General features: G+C 43.2%; 2 protein-coding genes across 6 annotated transcripts in view; both read left to right on the top strand.

The window, feature by feature from the left end:
- LOC126335244 (adenylate cyclase type 8) overlaps positions 1-20,454 on the top strand; it is a 1,717,934-nt gene that overhangs the window by 908,699 nt on the left and 788,781 nt on the right. The window lies entirely within an intron of this gene.
- Positions 19,542-20,454, top strand: part of LOC126335250 (E3 ubiquitin-protein ligase SIAH1B-like) — a 36,697-nt gene continuing 35,784 nt past the window's right edge. The window contains exon 1 of one of the 2 annotated variants that reach the window (XR_007564835.1): positions 19,542-19,608. The gene's annotated coding sequence lies outside the window, so the exon portion shown is untranslated. The remainder of the gene's footprint in view (positions 19,609-20,454) is intronic. The other variant, XM_049998293.1, reaches the window with a different exon arrangement.

Here is a 20,454-nt window from a genome sequence, read left to right as displayed (position 1 = left end):
AAGCGGTATTGACAGGCTTAATGCCCTGCGTAAATTTCACGAAGCCTACGTAATAACCTATCTTATCTAGAGATATCCATTATCAGTTTTGCATACAGAGTACCAAAATATTACGGTGCCATTTAATGTGAAGTGCAAGGATGCTGTTGCTCATATTCTTTCAACCAATTAGCCTTTGTCCGCTCGCATCCCCAGCAGCGCACAAGGAAAGAGGAACTGTATTTTCACGCTTTGAGGCTTCTACCTCGCCGCCACAGTTTTTCTTAGCAAAGATCGACAAAACCTGAAACGCCTACTAAACGTTATTTGTACTTGTCAACCAAAGATATAAAGTGTGTAAATAAGTCATCGATCATGTTGTGGCACTAAACGAAAGACTTCCGCCAATACAGGCGAATGTCGGAAGACGGAGTGAGCGAACAGTATTTACTAAGCAGTGCACCTATTGGGACGTCATAGCCGTACATACACTGATGAGCGGAAACATTGTGACCACTACCTACGGCGAAGTTAAATGACGCCTGATGAGTGGTCGTAAAGTGGTGAAAGCTATCACTCACAACTTTTAAGAATATACACTCCTGGAAATGGAAAAAAGAACACATTGACACCGGTGTGTCAGACCCACCATACTTGCTCCGGACACTGCGAGAGGGCTGTACAAGCAATGATCACACGCACGGCACAGCGGACACACCAGGAAGCGCGGTGTTGGCCGTCGAATGGCGCTAGCTGCGCAGCATTTGTGCACCGCCGCCGTCAGTGTCAGCCAGTTTGCCATGGCATACGGAGCTCAATCGCAGTCTTTAACACTGGTAGCATGCCGCGTCAGCGTGGACGTGAACCGTATGTTCAGTTGACGGACTTTGAGCGAGGGCGTATAGTGGGCATGCGGGAGGCCGGGTGGACGTACCGCCGAATTGCTCAACACGTGGGGCGTGAGGTCTCCACAGTAGATCGATGTTGTCGCCAGTGGTCGGCGGAAGGTGCACGTGCCCGTCGACCTGAGACCGGACCGCAGCGACGCACTGATTCACGCCAAGACCGTAGGATCCTACGCAGTGCCGTAGGGGACCGCACCGCCACTTCCCAGCAAATTAGGGACACTGTTGCTCCTGGGGTATCGGCGAGGACCATTCGCAACCGTCTCCATGAAGCTGGGCTACGATCCCGCACACCGTTAGGCCGTCTTCCGCTCACGCCCCAACATCGTGCAGCCCGCCTCCAGTGGTGTCGCGACAGGCGTGAATGGAGGGACGAATGGAGACGTGTCGTCTTCAGCGATGAGAGTCGCTTCTGCCTTGGTGCCAATGATGGTCGTATGCGTGTTTGGCGCCGTGCAGGTGAGCGCCACAATCAGGACTGCATACGACCGAGGCACACAGGGCCAACACCCGGCATCATGGTGTGGGGAGCGATCTCCTACACTGGCCGTACACCTCTGGTGATCGTCGAGGGGACACTGAATAGTGCACGGTACATCCAAACCGTCATCGAACCCATCGTTCTACCATTCCTAGACCGTCAAGGGAACTTGCTGTTCCAACAGGACAATGCACGTCCGCATGTATCCCGTGCCACCCAACGTGCTCTAAAAGGTGTAAGTCAACTATCCTGGCCAGCAAGATCTCCGGATCTGTCCCCCATTGAGCATGTTTGGGACTGGATGAAGCGTCGTCTCACGCGGTCTGCACGTCCAGCACGAACGCTGGTCCAACTGAGGCGCCAAGTGGAAATGGCATGGCAAGCCGTTCCACAGGACTACATCCAGCATCTCTACGATCGTCTCCATGGGAGAATAGCAGCCTGCATTGCTGCGAAAGGTGGATATACACTGTACTAGTGCCGACATTGTGCATGCTCTGTTGCCTGTGTCTATGTGCCTGTGGTTCTGTCAGTGTGATCATGTGATGTAACTGACCCCAGGAATGTGTCAATAAAGTTTCCCCTTCCTGGGACAATGAATTCACGGTGTTCTTATTTCAATTTCCAGGACTGTAGCTCGGTCACCTGGTATAGTCTAACCTGTGACACGGTCCACCAGTTTTGCTTCATCGGGACATGACCTTCTCACAACACATAGTCATGCTACTGTTACGGATTTGCCTCGTTGGTGTAATAATCAGTTCTGCATTTTCAGTTCCCGCTGTTTCATACATTCTTCACCGATCTGTATGCGTCACCCTCCGTTATCAAACGTCAAATTAATTGTCAGTGAGTTTCCGTCCGGTATCAAACATCACATCAATTATCAGTGGCACTGATGTACCTATTGTTTTTCAGACGCTTGCATGTTATTTTAATTCCTGTCAAATGCATATAATAGGAGCTACAACGACGACATTGTAATCGAAGGTAACAGAGAGGTGTTTAAATCTGTTAATTTATGACGTATGATTTAAGAACTGTGCGTCATACAGTTGTCTAGCGACGATATTTACATTCCTCGAAATGTTTTGAGACTTAAAACTGTCCTATAAACTGAAATTCGAACCAAGGCAAATGTGTGAGCTGTGATCAGAAAATTACAGATTCGATCATCTCCAATGGCTACGAAACATCTTTCATTGTGATGAAATAAAATGAGATGCTTCGTTGTACAAATACTGATAAAAGAGCTTAACCATTACCAACACAGCCTTGAAGTTATTTACATTAAACAGACAAGTAAAGAAGATAACTCCAATGTACATTTTTAAAACAAAAAGCCTAATTAATTTTATCTAATTCTTGCACATCATTTTCTCTGCTATATGCTGATCTATCTTTTGAACTGGTTCTCGATGTAAATTAGAAAAACTACACAGACGAATTAACACAACTGGCACAGTTCTATATTATCCTAAAAAAAATTGTACACCCAGAAAGCTAAAATACGATATTGATATTGATGACTGATTTTTTTTCAATTTTCTTCTAAATCAAAGTAATTATAGCAAATTTTATCAAATACATTGATTAAATAATAAAATGAATACATGAAATATAGCACCTGTTGTTTTCAAATTCATCTTAAAAGATCCAATATTACACAATAATACTTTTTGCTCCATTACTTTGTCATTTGTATTCCAGAAGCAATCTTCGTTTCAAGTCTACTTTGCAAAGCATTTCACAAAAGGATCTCCAAAATGTCTCATTCCATCAAGTCATAGGGTAACTGACTTCAACTTCAACTCTTTATCATCAGTTTCAGTTCTGAACGTGTCTCAGCAGTCTCACGGAGATAGCTGTGTTCTGCCGGTCACTCTCTGACTTCTAGATGAGATTTAAGACTCCAGTGTGGCAATGACAAAGACTGCAAAGGATTCATTTGTGTCACTGCCCTAGAGTTTAGTGAAAGAAGGTCGAATGACTGAAGAGTCAAATAAAGCCATTGTGCTTAGCGTCTTCCCGCAAAATTTCGTCGACATTTACCATGTTTATGGCGGTTTTCGTGTTGGCAAAGAGATTTTTTTCTACTCAATCCCAAATTTAATCCTTTTCTCGTATAGGAATGTGTGTGCCACATTTAACATTACTCACTTCATTTCAAGGTGTAGTCGTCAGGTTAACTTTCAACTTAGGCGACAAAAGTCATGGCATACCTACCACTATCACGTCGGGCCTCTTTTTGCACGGTGTAGCGCAGTATCTTGTCGTGGCATGTACTCAACGAGTCGTTGGAAGTCCCCTGCAGAAATATTCAACATGCTGCCTCTATAGCAGCCGTCAATAAATGCGGAAGTGTTGCCGATGGGGGGTTTGCGCACGAACTGACTGTCGATACATCTCGTAAATGTTCAATGGGATTCATGTAGGGCGATCTGGGTGGCCAAATCATCTCGTCCAGAATGTTCTTCAAACAATTCGCGAATAGATGTAACCTTGTGACAAGGCGCTGCGTCATCCATAAAATTTCCATTGTTGTTTTGGAATATGAAGTCCATAAATGGCTGCAAATGCTCTCCAAGTAGCTGAAAATCACCATTTCCAGTCAACTATCGATTCCATTGAAACACAGCCTACACCACTTGGAGTCACCACCAGATTGTACAGTGCCATGTTGACAAACTTCGGTCCATGTCTTCGTGGAGCCTTGAGGGGTATGTGCTACACACCGACCCTACCATCAGCTCTTACCAACTGAAACCGGGATTCATCTGGCCAGACCACGGTTTGCTAGTCGTCTAAGATCCAATTGATTTGTCCACGAGACGAGGCGAAGCGCTGTCGACAATGTCATGCTGTTACCAAAGTCACTCGCCACTGTCGTTTGCTGGAATAGGTAATTAACGCCGAAGTTCGCAACACCGTCCTAAGGGATACGTTAGCCATACGTCCCACATTGATTCCTGCAGTTATTTCTCGTAGTGTTGCTTGTCTGTTAGCACTGACAATTCTACGCAAACGCTGCTGCTCTTGGTCGTTAAGTGGAGGCTGTGGCCACTGCGTTGTCCGTGGTGAGAGTTAATCACTGAAATCGGTTGTTCTCGGGACAGTGGACAAAGTGGCTCTCGTAATATTTAATTCTCTAACGATTTCCGTAATGCAACGTCCCATTTGCCGGCCGGTGTGGCCGAGCGGTTCTAAGCGCTTCAGTACGGAACCGCGCGACCGCTACGGTCGCAGGTTCGAATCCAGCCTCGGGCATGGATGTGTGTGATGTCCTTAGGTTAGATAGGTTTAAGTAGTTCTAAGTCCTAGGGGACTGATGACCTCAGATGTTAAGTCCCATAGTGCTCAGAGCCATTTTTGAATGCCCCATTTGTCAAGCTCTAACTACCAGTCATGCGGCCAGAATAATGTCACACCCTTTCACCTGAGTACAAATGACAGCTCCGCAAATGCACTGCCCTTTTATACCTTGTGTACACGATACTACCGCCATCTGTATGTAGGCATACCGCTATCGCATGACGTTTCTCACTTCAGTATATTTATGAAACAGAACTGTGTACGTTTTGATAGTTACGTCTAACCATATAAATCAAAATTATCGTGGCTAATGTCTTCATCTAGACATTTCCCCATAAGTGTGACTAAATCGTGTGAGAATATGTAATTATCAAAGAATACTTGCACATTGGATAAAATGGTGACACGCTCTTCTCCGGAAATAGCCCGTCATTGAAGTTAGGTAAAATATAATAATGCACGCAATTCATTGTTGCTCAAGGCCTCAGTACACCGTCATAAATAAAGCATGAGGACAAATCAATGAATTAAATAGAAAATTTATTGTTCTTAGGTTGTTGGTAAGAAACTGAACTAGAAGTGAGATGTTACACAGGTTTCAAAACTTTACAGCTTTGCGTCTTTCGCGTTACAGATACTATCAAATTTTGGAGATGAAAATTCCGAAAAGTCCTTCTTCTTTCATCCACTAATATTTTATGGTGTCAGATTCTGGAGTAGCTCGTCAAGTGTTTGTTGCACAGACGATTGTAATAGGGCTAATGTGTGATGGCCACTCTAGAACATTTTGTAGACATATGTTTCAACAGTTGGGCATGCTGGTAGAGGCGTCGCAGTACAGTTACTGCTTATGAAATATGTTATCAACGATCACACTGGTTTGAAGGCAACAGTAGCATTCCTGAATGTAATACTAGAAAGAGAAATCATTTACGCCAACAATCACTCAGTTTTAGTGTGTCACAGTAAGATACTTAGCCACACAAATTTTTGGCCGCCTACCCGATGACAGAAACCAGATGGCAGTTATAAGAGTCGAGGGGCATTAAAGGGAAGCAGTGGATGGGAAGGGAGTGCGACAGGGTTGTAGCCTATCCCCGATGTTATTCGATTTGTATATTGAGCAAGCAGTAAAGGAAACAAAAGAAAAGTTCGGAATAGGAATTAAAATCCATGGAGAAGAAATAAAAATTTTGAGGTTCGCCGACAGCAAAGGACCTGGAAGAGCACTTGAACAGAATGGACAGTGTCCTGAAAGGAGGATATAAGATGAACATCAACAAAAGCAAAACGAAGATAGTTGAATGTAGTCGAATTAAATCGGTGATGCTAACGTAATTAGATTAGGAAATGAGACGTTTAAAGTAGTAAATGAGTTTTGCTATTTGGGGAAAAAAATGACTGATGATGGTCAAAGTAGAGAGGATATAAAATGTAGACTGGCAATGGCTAGGAAAGAGTTTCTGAAGAGGAGGAATTTGTTAACATGAAGTATAGAAGTGTCAGGCAGTCTTTTCTGAAGTATTTGTATGGAGTGCAGCCATGTATGGAAGTGAAACGTGGACGATAAATAGTTTAGACAAGAAGAGAATAGAAGCTTTCTAAATGTGATGCTACAGAAAAATGCTGAAGAATAGATGAGTAGATGACTAACTAATGAGGAAGTATTGAATAGAATTGTGGAGAAGAAAAATTTGTACCACAACTTGACTACTTGACTAGAAGAAGGGATCTGTTGGTAGGACATATTCTGAGCCATTAAGGGATCACGAGTTTAGTATTTGAGGGCAGCGTGGAGGGTAAAAATCGTAGAGGGAGACCAAGAGATGAATACACTAAGCAGATTCAGAAGGATGTAGGTTGCAGTAGGTACTGGGAGATGAAGAAGATTGCACAGGATAGAATAGCATGGAGAGCTGCATCAAACCAGGCCCTGGACTGAAGACAGCAACAACAACCCAATGACATTTAACCTTAAATACATGATAATCGTATTTGCTTGACATCTCTTTCTGCTCCATAGCAGGATTTCTGAATGTGCAATAGTATGATTTTCTGCGTGTGTTTAAGAGAGAGAGAGAGAGAGAGAGATCTGGAACATACACCGATGGAAAAAAAATCACAGCACCAAGAAGGAAAAACAAAACACAGCACCAAGATGGACTTGTGAGACAAAAACGCACTAAGGTGTGTTTTTGTACATCTGAAAGGTAGAGTCTATTCAAATGTCGCTCCAGCAGTGCTAGTAGCGACACTATGATGATGCAAATAAAGTTTGCTTTACATACACACTGTAACAGTCATGAGCGTTCGTTACGTTCCAGATTTGACGTGGTGAGTTGATGCTAGTCAAGAATGCCTTTAAGACAACAAAGACGCCATTATCATGACCTCACTGAGGTTGAATGATGTCCTGTAATAGGGCTAGGAGAAGCATGATGTTCCTTCTGCCATACTGCAGAGAGAGTTGACAAGAATGTAACCACTGTACATGATTACTGGCAGCGGTGGTCACGAGTATGTACGGTCGCAAGAAGACAGCTCCGGACGGCCATGTGTCACTACCGAGAGGGAAGATCATCGTGTTCGGCGTATGACTCTGTCGCATTGAACCACTTTTACAGGAGCAACGTGGGCAACAATTATCACCACAGTGACGCAACGACTTGTTTCTAATCGGTTACTTAAAGAGAACATTTGGGTACTCACGGAATCTCATCTCGAAACTCCTGCCTGTCCGTCCTACGTACTTCATTGGGCAGTTGTCACAGCGAATTTGGTATAAGCCGGTAGTTGCAAATCTGGGAATTATGGCGTCTTCCTATGGCTGACCATGTCTCCTACCTTATTAAGCAAAGAAAAGATTAGGGGTTACACGTTTTCTTTTTAAAACAGAATCTATCTTAGCAGATGCCTTGCAGAGATTGTAACATTTATGATAAATGGCTTAATCTTTATCTTTGTCAGTACATGTCTGTGTGACTGAACGGCCGTCCGCTGTGGCCGAGCGGTTCTAGGCGCTACAGTCCTGAAGCTGCTGCTACGGTCGCAGGTTCGAATTCTGCCTCGGGCATGGCTGTGTGTGACCTCCTTAGGTTAGTTAGGTTTAAGTAGTTCTAGGTCTACAGGACTGATGACCTCAGATGTTAAGTCCCATGTGCTTAGTGTTATTTGTTTGTGACTGAATGTGTATTGTGGGAAGGTGGCCCTAATTTTTTAAAATCACAGTTGTTTCATGTAGTTGACAAAATCAGAATCGTATCCAGTGTTGCAAGTGATATATTGAATAGTACGATACTCGTCTTAAGTCGTCTTTATACAGGGTGAAAAGTACTTTAACCGACAAACTCTGGGAGGTTGTAGGGGACCTCTAAACAAATATTTTTCCCTAATGTCATTTTTTCCTGTGAGGATTATTTAAACCGGTGGAGGCCGTATTACGATCTTCAGTTGTTAGAGGGCGTATTACGCTCTTCAGTTGTAGGCCACTGCTGTCAACCAGTGTAGTAGTGCATTGTCTCTGTTTACTAATGGGGCGATACACCTGGAGTGAGTACATTGATATGGTTGGTGCGTACTACATAGCGCACCACAACGGACGAGCTGCACAGTGGATTTATCAACTACCCGATCCCTACAAGACAACGCATGTGGTTCCAACATGACGGGGCGCCGGCACTTTTCAGTCGTCGTGTGCGTCGATTCCTGGACCGACGGTTGCCAGAAACGTGGATTGGCAGAGGTGTTTCTGTACCATGGCCTACTCGATCTCCAGATATGTCCACTATGGACTTTTTGTGTGGGAAGAGATGCACAACCTTGTTTACGCAACTCCTGTTGCATCAGAAGAGGATCTGGTTGCTCGGATAGTAGCAGCAGCAGCAGGAACAATTCAGGATATTCCTGGGGTTTTTGCCCGTGTCAGAACATAATCCGATGATCCCACGGTGTAACCGTTGTTTACGTGTCAATGGAGGCATATTTGAAAATCTACTGTAATTTAAATTGGGTTCTGTTAATATGTTGTCTCTTGGTCATAAAAAATGGAAAAGTGTTTGTTGGTTTAATTAATTTGCCGCCAGAGAAATTTCCTCTACCGGTTTAACTACTTCTCATAAGAAAAAATGACACCAGGGAAAAATATTTGTTTTAATGTCCCCTACATCCTCCCACAGTTTGTCGGTTTAAATACTTTCCACCCTGTATACGAAAAGTTCACTCGTTCTGTGAAGTAAAGACCGTGATGCCGCTATTTTGTAAGTCATAGGATTATTGGAAGTATAATGAATAAGAAAATCTGAATTAGTATTTTTTTCTATATATATCAAATTCAACCGTTGAGTTCTGTAATGTGATCCCTAAATCCCAAGAAATTTTCAAATTTGGTATTCTTGTATTTCAGAGTGACATCTAAATCAGCCAGCATTTCACTAATTTCATCAAGCGATCTGTCGCCAAGGGCGTGAAAGTGTTACATCCGCAGGCTTTGACAGGACATATCAGAATTTTGCTCATCTTTTACTGGACCTTAAAGTCTAGCTCAAAGTTCAGAGATAGGGAAATGAGCCTTTTAGAAAACGGTCTCTCCTGTATTGGAAATCCCACACAACGGCAAATAAGTATGCTTACGATACATGCTCTTTCGGCAATGTTGTTGTTGTTGTTGTTGTTGTGATCTTCAGTCCAGATACTGGTTTGATGGAGCTCTCCATGCTACTCTATCCTGTGCAAGCTTCTTCATCTCCCAGTACCTACTGCAACCTACACCCTCCTGAAACTGTTTACTTGGTTTCCCTCTACGATTTTTACCCTCCGCGCTGCCCTCCAATACTAAATTGGTGATTCCTTGGTGCCTCAGAATATGTCCTACAAACCGATCCCTTCTTCTAGTCAAGTTGTGTCACAAATTTCTCTTCAATTCTGTTCAATACATGGCTAAACTCCATACAAATACTTTCAGAAACGACTTCCTGACACTTAAATCTATTCTCTATGTTAACAAATTTCTCTTCTTCAGAAACACTTTCCTTACCATTGCTAGTCTACAGTTTATATCCTCTCTACTTCGACCATCCTCAGTTATTTCGCTCCCCAAATAGCAAAACTCATTTACTACTTAAAGCGTTTCATTTCCTAATCTAATACTCCCTGCATCACCCGATTTAATTCGACTAGATTTCATTATCCTCGTTTTGCTTTTGTTGGTGTTCATCTTGTGTCCTCCTGTCACGGCACTGTCCATTCCGTTCAACTGCTCTTCCAGGATCTTTGCTGTCTCTGACAGAATTACAATATCATCGGCGAACCTCAAAGTTTTTATTTCTTCTCCGTAGAATTTAATTCCTACTCCAAATTTTTCTTTTGGTTCCTTTACTGTTTGCTCAATATAAAGATCGAATAACATCAGGGAGAGGCTACAACCCTGTCTCACTCCCTTCCCAACCACTGCTTTCCTTTCATATCCCTCGACTCTTGTAACAGCCATCTGGTTTCTGTACAAATTGTAAATAGCCTTTCGCTCCCTGTATTTTACTCCTGCCACCTTTCAGCAATAGATGGTGGTAAAATTTCAACTGCTGAGCGCAGTGAAGTAGCAGTTACAGTAAAGAAACACACTCGAGAGCGCCCAAAATAGCACACACCTTTCTAAGACAAGTCTTCCTATTGCCACTGATGAAGAAACAGTGCTTAATCATAGATGCTAAACTTAAGGAACACCACACCCTGATCGTTCAGTCAGATAAAGATAAAGCTTACGTCGTAGTTAATGAAGCTCACTGTGTTCAAAATGTTGAACAATTTTTTACTAAGTATCATATACGAAGGTTGGAATTTAAATTGTGGGCCACTGTTTATTCACAACCGATACAAAAGAGTTACGGGTTTGCACCTGTTACTGTCATTAAAAGTAGTCACCAGCCTTGAATAGAACCCGATGCCAGCGATGTGGAAGGCGTAGTATACCGTTAGCAGAGACTATTCTGTTGATGGTGCGAATGGAGCGGTCTACGGCCTCTCGAATCTCTGGAACAGTTCTGAAGCCAATGCCGCGAAGTGGTTCCTTCATCTTCGGAATAAAATCAAAGTCAGAAGGTCTTAAGGCCAGGGGAGTATCGTGGATGGTACAGTACTTCCCAGTCCCATCGACCGAACAGAGCAACCACAGCTTGCGCTGTATGCGCCCGCACATTGTCGTGCAAAATGATGGGTGGGTTGAGCGGAAAGTGCCGCCGCTTCTTTCGCAAAGCTGGTTGCAGGTTATGCTCCAAAAACGAACAGTAATACTGTGCATTAAGGGTCTACGTAATGCGTTGGGGTAACATCATCACAGTCGTACACGAGAATCACCATAAATTTCATCATACTGGGGCACTGACGCACTTTCGACTTTCGCGGCGACCCATAATGACGCCATTCGTTGGATTGGTGTTTCAGATTTGGTTCGTACGATGTGGCCTTTGCCTCATCCAGTATTACGATATGGCGTAAGAAAACCTCTACTTCGCGTTCATTGCGCTGCAAGTGCGTCTGAGCAGGGTCATAACGCATCCATTTTTGCATTTCCGTAAAGCCATGCGGAACCCATCAAGATGCCTAGGCGTTCCTTCTGGATGCGAAGCACAATCGTATGCGCTAATCCAGTTTCGGGGGCGGGCTCACGAATCGTTTGGCGTCGATCACTGTCCACTAACGCGGCAACTGCATACACGTCTTCTTCAGCGACACTAGGGTGACCTGCCCAATGTATGTCTGCCACAGTTTGCCGACCTTCGTTGAAGGCTTTGACCCAACGTGCCACTGTTCTGTACAGTAATGCCGATTCCCGGCACGTCTCTTGAACACCTTGATGACACTGCCGTGCTGTACGACCTCTGGTACATTTAACCTTGATCCAGGTCAGTTGTTCCTGTTTCGAAAACATAGTGACACCGTTACGTTAGACCACTCGCTCACAAGTGACTGTGTTTCCCTCGATTGTGCGCACGCCGGTGACATGGAACGGGCGGGTCCATTTGCTCGGAGGTAAGGCAGGTATGTCAACAACATGTGCTATCAGCGACAATAGTAGATTCCACTGCATAGTGTCTGCACAGCAGTGTTGCCACTGTTTAAGTTGCAACCTACGTAGTTCAGTTAACTACGCTCTCACTTCTAAATATATCACTACTTCAAAAAATACGCTCTATAAGACTAATAGTTTCTTCAATAAGTTCCAAATAATGCAAAAAAATTAACGTTATTCCAAAACCTTGAGTCACTGTTGAGTTCCATAAAAATAATTTTCTCACAAGACTAATATTTAATGCGACAGAAGGGGCACTTTTTTTTTTATCAGTCTACTGACTGGTTTGATGCGGCCCGCCACGAATTCCTTTCCTGTGCTAACTTCTTCATCTCAGAGTAGCACCTACAACCTACGTCCTCAATTATTTGCTTGACGTATTCCAATCTCTGTCATCCTCTACAGTTTTTGCCCTCTACAGCTCCCTCTAGTACCATGGAAGTCATTCCCTCATGTCTAAGCAGATGTCCTATCATCCTGTCCCTTCTCCTTATCAGTGTTTTCCACATATTCCTTTCTTCTCCGATCCTGCGTAGAAACTCCTCATTCCTTACCTTATCAGTCCACCTAATTTTCAACATTCGTCTATAGTACCACATCTCAAATGCTTCGATTCTCTTCTGTTCCGGATTTCCCACAGCCCATGTTTCACTACCATACAATGCTGTACTCCAGACGTACATCCTCAGAAATTTCTTCCTCAAATTAAGGCCGGTATTTGATATTAGTAGACTACTTTTGGCCAGAAATGCCTTTCTTGCCATAGCGAGTCTGCTTTTGATGTCCTCCTTGCTCCGTCCGTCATTGGTTATTTTACTGCCTAGGTAGCAGAATTCCTTAACTTCATCTACTTCGTGACCATCAATGTTAAGTTTCTCGCTGTTCTCATTTCTACTACTACTCATTACCTTCGTCTTTCTACGATTTACTGTCAAACCATACTATGTACTCATTAGACTGTTCATTCCGTTCAGCAGATCATTTAATTCTTCTTCACTTTCACTCAGGATAGCAATGTCATCAGCGAATCGTATCATTGATATCCTGTCACCTTGTATTTTAATTCCACTCCTGAACCTTTCTTTTATTTCCATCATTGCTTCCTCGATGTACAGATTCAAGAGTAGGGGCGAAAGGCTACAGCCTTGTCTTACACCTTTCTTAATACGAGCCCTTCGTTCTTGATCGTCCACTCTTATTATTCCCTCTTGGTTGTTGTACATATTGTATATGACCCGTCTCTCCCTATAGCTTACCCCTACTTTTTTCAGAATCTCGAACAGCTTGCACCAATTTATGTTGTCGAAGGTTTTTTCCAGGTCGACAAACCCTATGAACGTGTCTTGATGTTTCTGAAGCCTTGCTTCCATTATTAGCCGCAACGTCAGAATTGCCTCTCTCGTCCATTTACTTTTCCTAAAGCCAAACTGATCGTCACCTAGCGCATTCTCAATTTTCTTTTCCATGCTTGTGTATATTATTCTTGTAAGCAGCTTCGATGCATGAGCTGTTAAGCTGATTGTGCGATAATTCTCGCACTTGTCAGCTCTTGCCGTCTTCGGAATTGTGTGGACGATGTTTTTCCGAAAGTCATATGGTATGTCGCCAGACTCATATACTCTACACACCAACGTGAATAGTCGTTTTGTTGCCACTTATCCTAATGATTTCAGAAATTCTGATGGAATGTTATCTATCCCTTCTGCCTTATTTGATCGTAAGCCCTCCAAAGCTCTTTTAAATTCCCTCATAGAGGCTTTCAATGTATTCTTTCCACCTATCTGCTCTCTCCTCTGCATTTAACACTGGAATTCCCGTTGCACTCTTAATGTTACCACCGTTGCTTTTAATGTCACCAAAGGTTGTTTTGACTTTCCTGTATGCTGAGGCTGTCCTTCCGACAATCATATCTTTTTCGATGCCTTCACATTTTTTCTGCAGCCATTTCGTCTTAGCTTCCCTGCACTTCCTATTTATTTCATTCCTCAGCGACTTGTATTTCTGTATTCCTGATTTTTCCGGAACATGTTTGTACCTCCTCCTTTCATCAATCACCTGAAGTATTTCTTCTGTTACCCATGGTTTCTTCGCAGCTACCTTCTTTGTACCTATGTATTCCTTCCCAACTTCTGTGATGACCCTTTTCAAAGATGTCCATTCCTCTTCATCTGTAATTCCTACTGCGCTATTACTTATTGCTGTATCTATAGCGGTAGAGAACTTCAAACGTATCTCTCATTCCTTAATACTTCCGTATCCCACTTCTTTGCCTATTGATTCTTACTGACTAATGTCTTAAACTTCAGCCTACTCTTCATCACTACTATATTGTGATCTGAGTCTATATCTGGTCCTGGGTACGCCTTACAATCCAGTATCTGATTTCGGAATCTCTGACTGACCAAGATGTAATCTAATTGAAACCTTCCCGTATGTCCCGGCCTTTTCCAAGTATACCTCCTCCTCTTGTGATTCTTAAACGGGGAGATTCGCTATTACTAGCTGAAACTTGTTACAGAACTCAATTAGTCTTTCTCCTCTTTCATTCCTTGTCCCAAGCCCATATTCTTCTGTAACCTTTTCTTTTACTCCTTCCCCTACAACTGCATTACAGTCGCCCATGACTATTAGATTTTCGTCTCCCTTTACATACTGCATTACCCTTTCAATATCCTCATACACTTTCTCTATCTGTTCATCTTCAGCTTGCGACGTCGGCATGTATACCTGAACTATCGTTGTCGGTGTTGGTCTGCTGTCGATTCTGATTAGAACAACCTGGTCACTGAACTTTTCACAGTAACACACCCTCTGCCCTACCTTCCTATTCATAACGAATCCTACACCTGATATACCATTTTCTGCTGCTGTTGATATTACCCGATACTCGTCTGACCAGAAATCCTTATCTTCTTTCCACTTCACTTCATTGACCCCTACTATATCTAGATTGAGCCTTTGCATTTCCCTTTTCAGATTTTCTAGTTTCCCTACCACGTTCAAGCTTCTAACATTCCACGCCCCGACTCGTAGAACGTTATCCTTTCGTTGATTATTCAATCTTTCTCTCATGGTAACCTCCCCCTTGGCAGTCCCCTCCCGGACTAAAAAGAAAATTACTGAATATCTAAGCAAATATTATCAACATCCTATCAATTAATCCTTTCAATTATAACGTACATAACAGAGATCATTTAACAGAAAAGTTAGAAAAATGTATCCCATGTGAATCACAAATTGGGTAATTAGACATTCAGAGAGATGTGTACAAACATTCCCTTAGACCAAGTAGCAGACATAGTCTTTTACAGCTTATGGATCCTTACTAACAAACAGCTTGAAATTAGTGAAGTATTGGCTCTTTTAGATATCACTTTGAAATATAACTATTTGTAATTTGGAAATGATACATATATTCAAAAAGACAGATTACCAATGGGATCGCCACTTGCTAACTTTATGACTACACCTGATACTATTAACAACTGATTTTCCTCATCACGCTAACAAGATTGCACTGTGGTGCTAATGTGTCGATGATGTTCTTGCATATCAGGGTGCAAAAGAAGAACGCAGTAATTTTATTAAAGTGATAAATGGACTTCATCATAAAATTAAATCCAGCCCACAACGTAATGTAGAAGGATTACTTCCTTTTATTAGGATTTAAGGATCACATCCCAGGACTCAACAGTTGAATTTGGTGTATGTAGGAAAAATTACTAATCCAAATAACGTTATTCACTGTACTTACAATCATCCCATGACGTATAAAATGGTGACATACCGATCTTTACTTTATAGAAAGTGACAAGCTCCACTGTATAAAGACGCCTTCGAAAAAGAATATCGTACTATCCAGTATATACACTCCTGGGAATGGAAAAAAGAACACATTGACACCGGTGTGTCAGACCCACCATACTTGCTCCGGACACTGCGAGAGAGCTGTACAAGCAATGATCACACGCACGACACAGCGAACACACCAGGAACCGCGGTGTTGGCCGTCGAATGGCGCTAGCTGCGCAGCATTTGTGCACCGCCGCCGTCAGTGTCGGCCAGTTTGCCGTGGCATACGGAGCTCCATCGCAGTCTTTAACACTGGTAGCATGCCGCGACAGCGTGGACGTGAACCGTATGTGCAGTTGACGGACTTTGAGCGAGGGCGTATAGTGGGCATGCGGGAGGCCGGGTGGACGTACCGCCGAATTGCTCAACACGTGGGGCGTGAGGTCTCCACAGTACATCGATGTTGTCGCCAGTGGTCGGTGGAAGGTGCACGTGCCCGTCGACCTGGGACCGGACCGCAGCGACGCATGGATGCACGCCAAGACCGTAGGATCCTACGCAGTGCCGTAGGGGACCGCACCGCCACTTCCCAGCAAATTAGGGACACTGTTGCTCCTGGGGTATCGGCGAGGACCATTCGCAACCGTCTCCATGAAGCTGGGCTACGGTCCCGCACACCGTTAGGCCGTCTTCCGCTCACGCCCCAACATCGTGGTGCCCGCCTCCAGTGGTGTCGCGACATGCGTGAATGGAGGGACGAATGGAGACGTGTCGTCTTCAGCGATGAGAGTCGCTTCTGCCTTGGTGCCAATGATGGTCGTATGCGTGTTTGGCGCCGTGCAGGTGAGCGCCACAATCAGGACTGCATACGACCGAGGCACACAGGGCCAACACCCGGCATCATGGTGTGGGGAGCGATCTCCTACACTGGCCGTACACCTCTGGTGATCGTCGAGAGGACACTGAATAGTGCACGGTACATCCAAACCGTCATCGAACCCATCGTTCTACCATTCCTAGACCGGTAAGGGAACTTGCTGTTCCAACAGGACAATGCACGTCCGCATGTATCCCGTGCCACCCAACGTGCTCTAGAAGGTGTAAGACAACTACCCTGGCCAGCAAGATCTCCGGATCTGTCCCCCATTGAGCATGTTTGGGACTGGATGAAGCGTCGTCTCAGGCGGTCTGCACGTCCAGCACGAACGCTAGTCCAACTGAGGCGCCAGGTGGAAATGGCATGGCAAGCCGTTCCACAGGACTACATTCAGCATCTCTATGATCGTCTCCATGGGAGAATAGCAGCCTGCATTGCTGCGAAAGGTGGATATACACTGTACTAGTGCCGACATTGTGCATGCTCTGTTGCCTGTGTCTATGTGCCTGTGGTTCAGTCAGTGTGATCATGTGATGTATCTGAGCCCAGGAATGTGTCAATAAAGTTTCCCCTTCCTGGGACAATGAATTCACGGTGTTCTTATTTCATTTTCCAGGAGTGTAGATTACAACGACGGATTCGATACTGATTTGGTCAACAACATGAACAACGTTATTTTTAAAAGCTTAGAGCCACCTTCCCACAACAGGCATTCAGCCACACGGCATGCACTGACAAGGATAAAGATAAAGCCATTTACCATAAATTTCACTATCTCTCCAAGGCTTCTGATAAGATATATTCTATTTTAAAAAGGAAACTATGAGCCCTCGTTTTTCATTCCTAAGGTAGGGGAGATGTATAGCCATAGGATGGCCCTGAAAGTTCCAAAATGTTCAACTATAGGCTAATACCGAATTCGCTGTGACAACTGCCCAATGCCGTACATAGGACAGGAGTTTTGAGCTGAGATTCAGAGAGTACCTAATTCTGACAAATTCCAGATGAGCATTAAGAACCCATTTACCAGAAAACAATACCATTACTAATATGTCAAATACCTTAAAATTTTACGTCGCCAGACCAAAGGCCAAGCATAAAGACATTGAAACAGATTGAGTTTCTGAGAAATACGAAGAGTGGTACAGATTGTATACTAAGTAGCCAAACTGAGCTGTAGCACTGCAATGTATTCTCCAATGTTGATTTTCTACAATGTAAGACTTTTATTATACTTAAACAATCGTTTTGCTTTCTTTTTATCATTATATGTCTATTGTAAGAACGGCTCCCAGAATTCTTATTTAGAATATATACAATAATTTCACACGCCGTCCATCTCTTCCTGGAAAGCCGTGCCATACCTCAGTACTCTGCCGGCATCCGCCCAGGAGGGTTCTCACCGACATGAATCATATCCGTTCGGTAACAATTTAAAAGACTAAATCTTATTTGGCATCTTTTTGCTGTTCCTTTATTCATTCTAATTTTATTCTAAGGCCTCTTTTTGGTGCTTTTTTCACTGCGTAGTGGCTTTCATCGGTAGCCCCCTGTTTTTCTGATTTTAGAATATTATTGCTCATTTTAGAACTGATTTCCTTCTGAGATCATCTTCTTCATTCTGCCTGATTTAATTTTTTACTCTTGTCACTATTTTGGTGAATTATTACAGCCCGAGTGGAAATAAAGGAACCTCCATTGCGCTCAATTTTTGTCTGTAGACAATCTGAAAATAAGTAAGTTGACTCCTATAATTAAATTTTCTTCTGTCAGTTATGTCTTTTATATACGCTGTTGTCTCCTTCTCCTTAGATTCTTGCCGTTCCAAAAAAATTATTTTATAATTTTCTATTTCTATTACAATTCGTAATTCCCTCGTCTGCTATTCTTCTTTGCTTAGATGTAAGTGAAGATGCAATTGTAATGTTGCAAAACGGGTTGTTCTATTAAAAGATCATGCATCAGCTATTTTCGGTTTATTTTTCAGGAGCGCAAACATTCAGCAGCGGATGCTCATATTATAAAGTTGGATTTCTCCACGTTAATTTCAGCTCCCCTAGATTTCTGATATGCGCTGAGTATATGCCAGCTGCGTTTATCCCTTCTTGCACACTGTTTCAAATTGGACTAAGGTCATTTGCTTACGTGTTTGCTACGATCTTCACCTTATAGATATAGGTTGTGGCCAGTGCAGTCAGTAACCCACAGAGTGTTAGTTCAGACTCTGTAGCATATACGGAAGCTGAAAATGGGAACACCTGACGGAGGGTATCTGTAACTGTGTCTACTCGAAAAGATTATCCTTAATCTGTAGTCGAGTGAACACACTTCGTACACATACATGGATGATTTCATCTAATTTATCAAATTCCAAATGAAGCAACAAGATTACTGGTAGCAATCACTATTTACTTCCACAGCACGTTTCGAGGCTTTAAACCTCTATCATCATTTGGATTTATGTGGATTAACATAGCGTGTGTGTATGTTGTATTACGACTTTGGAGTAAGCTGTGTCGCCATCTTGTGGAGGAGTAAAGCAAAATACCATTTTAGTAAATTGCTCGCAGGTTTTTGGAGGTCCAGTTTAAGTAAAAGACATCCACAAAACTTCTGTAAATACGTCAAAAGTAATTAGTAATAGTAACCTTACGGTTTCAATTATATCAGTAATTGTCAGGGTACAGCCTAACGCAAATGTTCGTATCAAACGCTTTTTTGAAAATCGAGAAATGTAACCGTAAAGTTTCTTGGACTTGCCACGTAAGGCGGACGAGGTCTGGACTGACTATCAACATGTCAGTTTGGCAACATCCAGGGACCGTGGATTTGTGGTACTGTCCTAAGACTCTTGGCGATCCTGATATGACTCATGAAGCGTCCTAGCATCAAATCTGCCACCGACATTCTATGTTCTGAGTTCGAAGCCCGGCCCGAATCACAGTGTTAGTCTACCAGGAAGTTCATTAAGAGCAAGCCTGCCACTTGTTTGACTGCTGACGTCAGCTGCAACACAGTGCGAGGCGCCGCTGCCGTCGTCGCAGAGTGCTGTGCTTTGTTAGCGAGAACAGGTATCTCGTTATCGCGCCAAGGTCAGCTCAGTGATAAGTAGTGGCAGAAGGAAGGAGGCCCGCGCACTGTGTGGTGGGAGGCTCAGTGAGGCCGCGCTGGCAAACGTCTGCTGCACAAGACGATACAGGTAACGGCCGCTCGTTCACACACTCCACCAGTGGGGGCAATAGTTTTACTTCTTATTAGGGTATGACACTCATGTACAATTCATTAAATAATAACACAATCGCAATCTGACTATTATTTATTTTGAGTTTGGGCACTATTAAAATTTCGGCACCATAATATTTTCAAGTCGTAGTATAGTTGTTGGATCACTTTAAAATACCTGTTGTTGTTATTGTCTTCATTTCGAAGATAACTACACCTACGTTGCGATTCCCCGATGATGTTACGAACTTTCAAGGATGATAGACAAGGGTAAATGTATCAATTTGAGGTGAGGAACCCTGGTCCGGAAACGATGTAGTCGAAAGTCATACCGAAAATCGTACTTGTACCACTGACAGTAGAATACATGTACCGGTAATGTTGTTGCTAAGATTATAGCGTAGGCAGTAGTATGGACCAAGCCAAGAAAAAACGTTTAGTAAATATGGGCTCTAAAATGTATACTTTAGGAACCAAGGGTACTTATTCGTTTTAGATACTGGGAAAAACATCTCTTCAACTGGAAAGTCTTTGGTTTCCATTTATTTAAAGGACTCAGTGTGGAGCAAAACGAGAAAAAGTGCTCAGTTAATCAGTACTTTAAGTGCTATGAGCACGTGTTCAACTTCGTTGCTGTTAAACACATCTCTTCTATTGAGCGAGTGCCCATAGCGTTTAAAATGTTCATTTTAGAGGCCAGGATCAAAGGATGTCTTTTTTAAAATTTTACTTATAATCCGTCTTGATTGCAATTTTTTTTTTATTTATATGACCGGTTTCGGTTCGTTCAGAACCATCTTCAGAGCTGATATTTCAGTTACAG

Source organism: Schistocerca gregaria, chromosome 2 (genome assembly GCF_023897955.1).
Source record: "Schistocerca gregaria isolate iqSchGreg1 chromosome 2, iqSchGreg1.2, whole genome shotgun sequence".
In the NCBI taxonomy this organism is placed as follows: Eukaryota; Metazoa; Arthropoda; class Insecta; order Orthoptera; family Acrididae; genus Schistocerca; species Schistocerca gregaria.
This window is presented reverse-complemented; position numbering and strand designations above follow the sequence as displayed.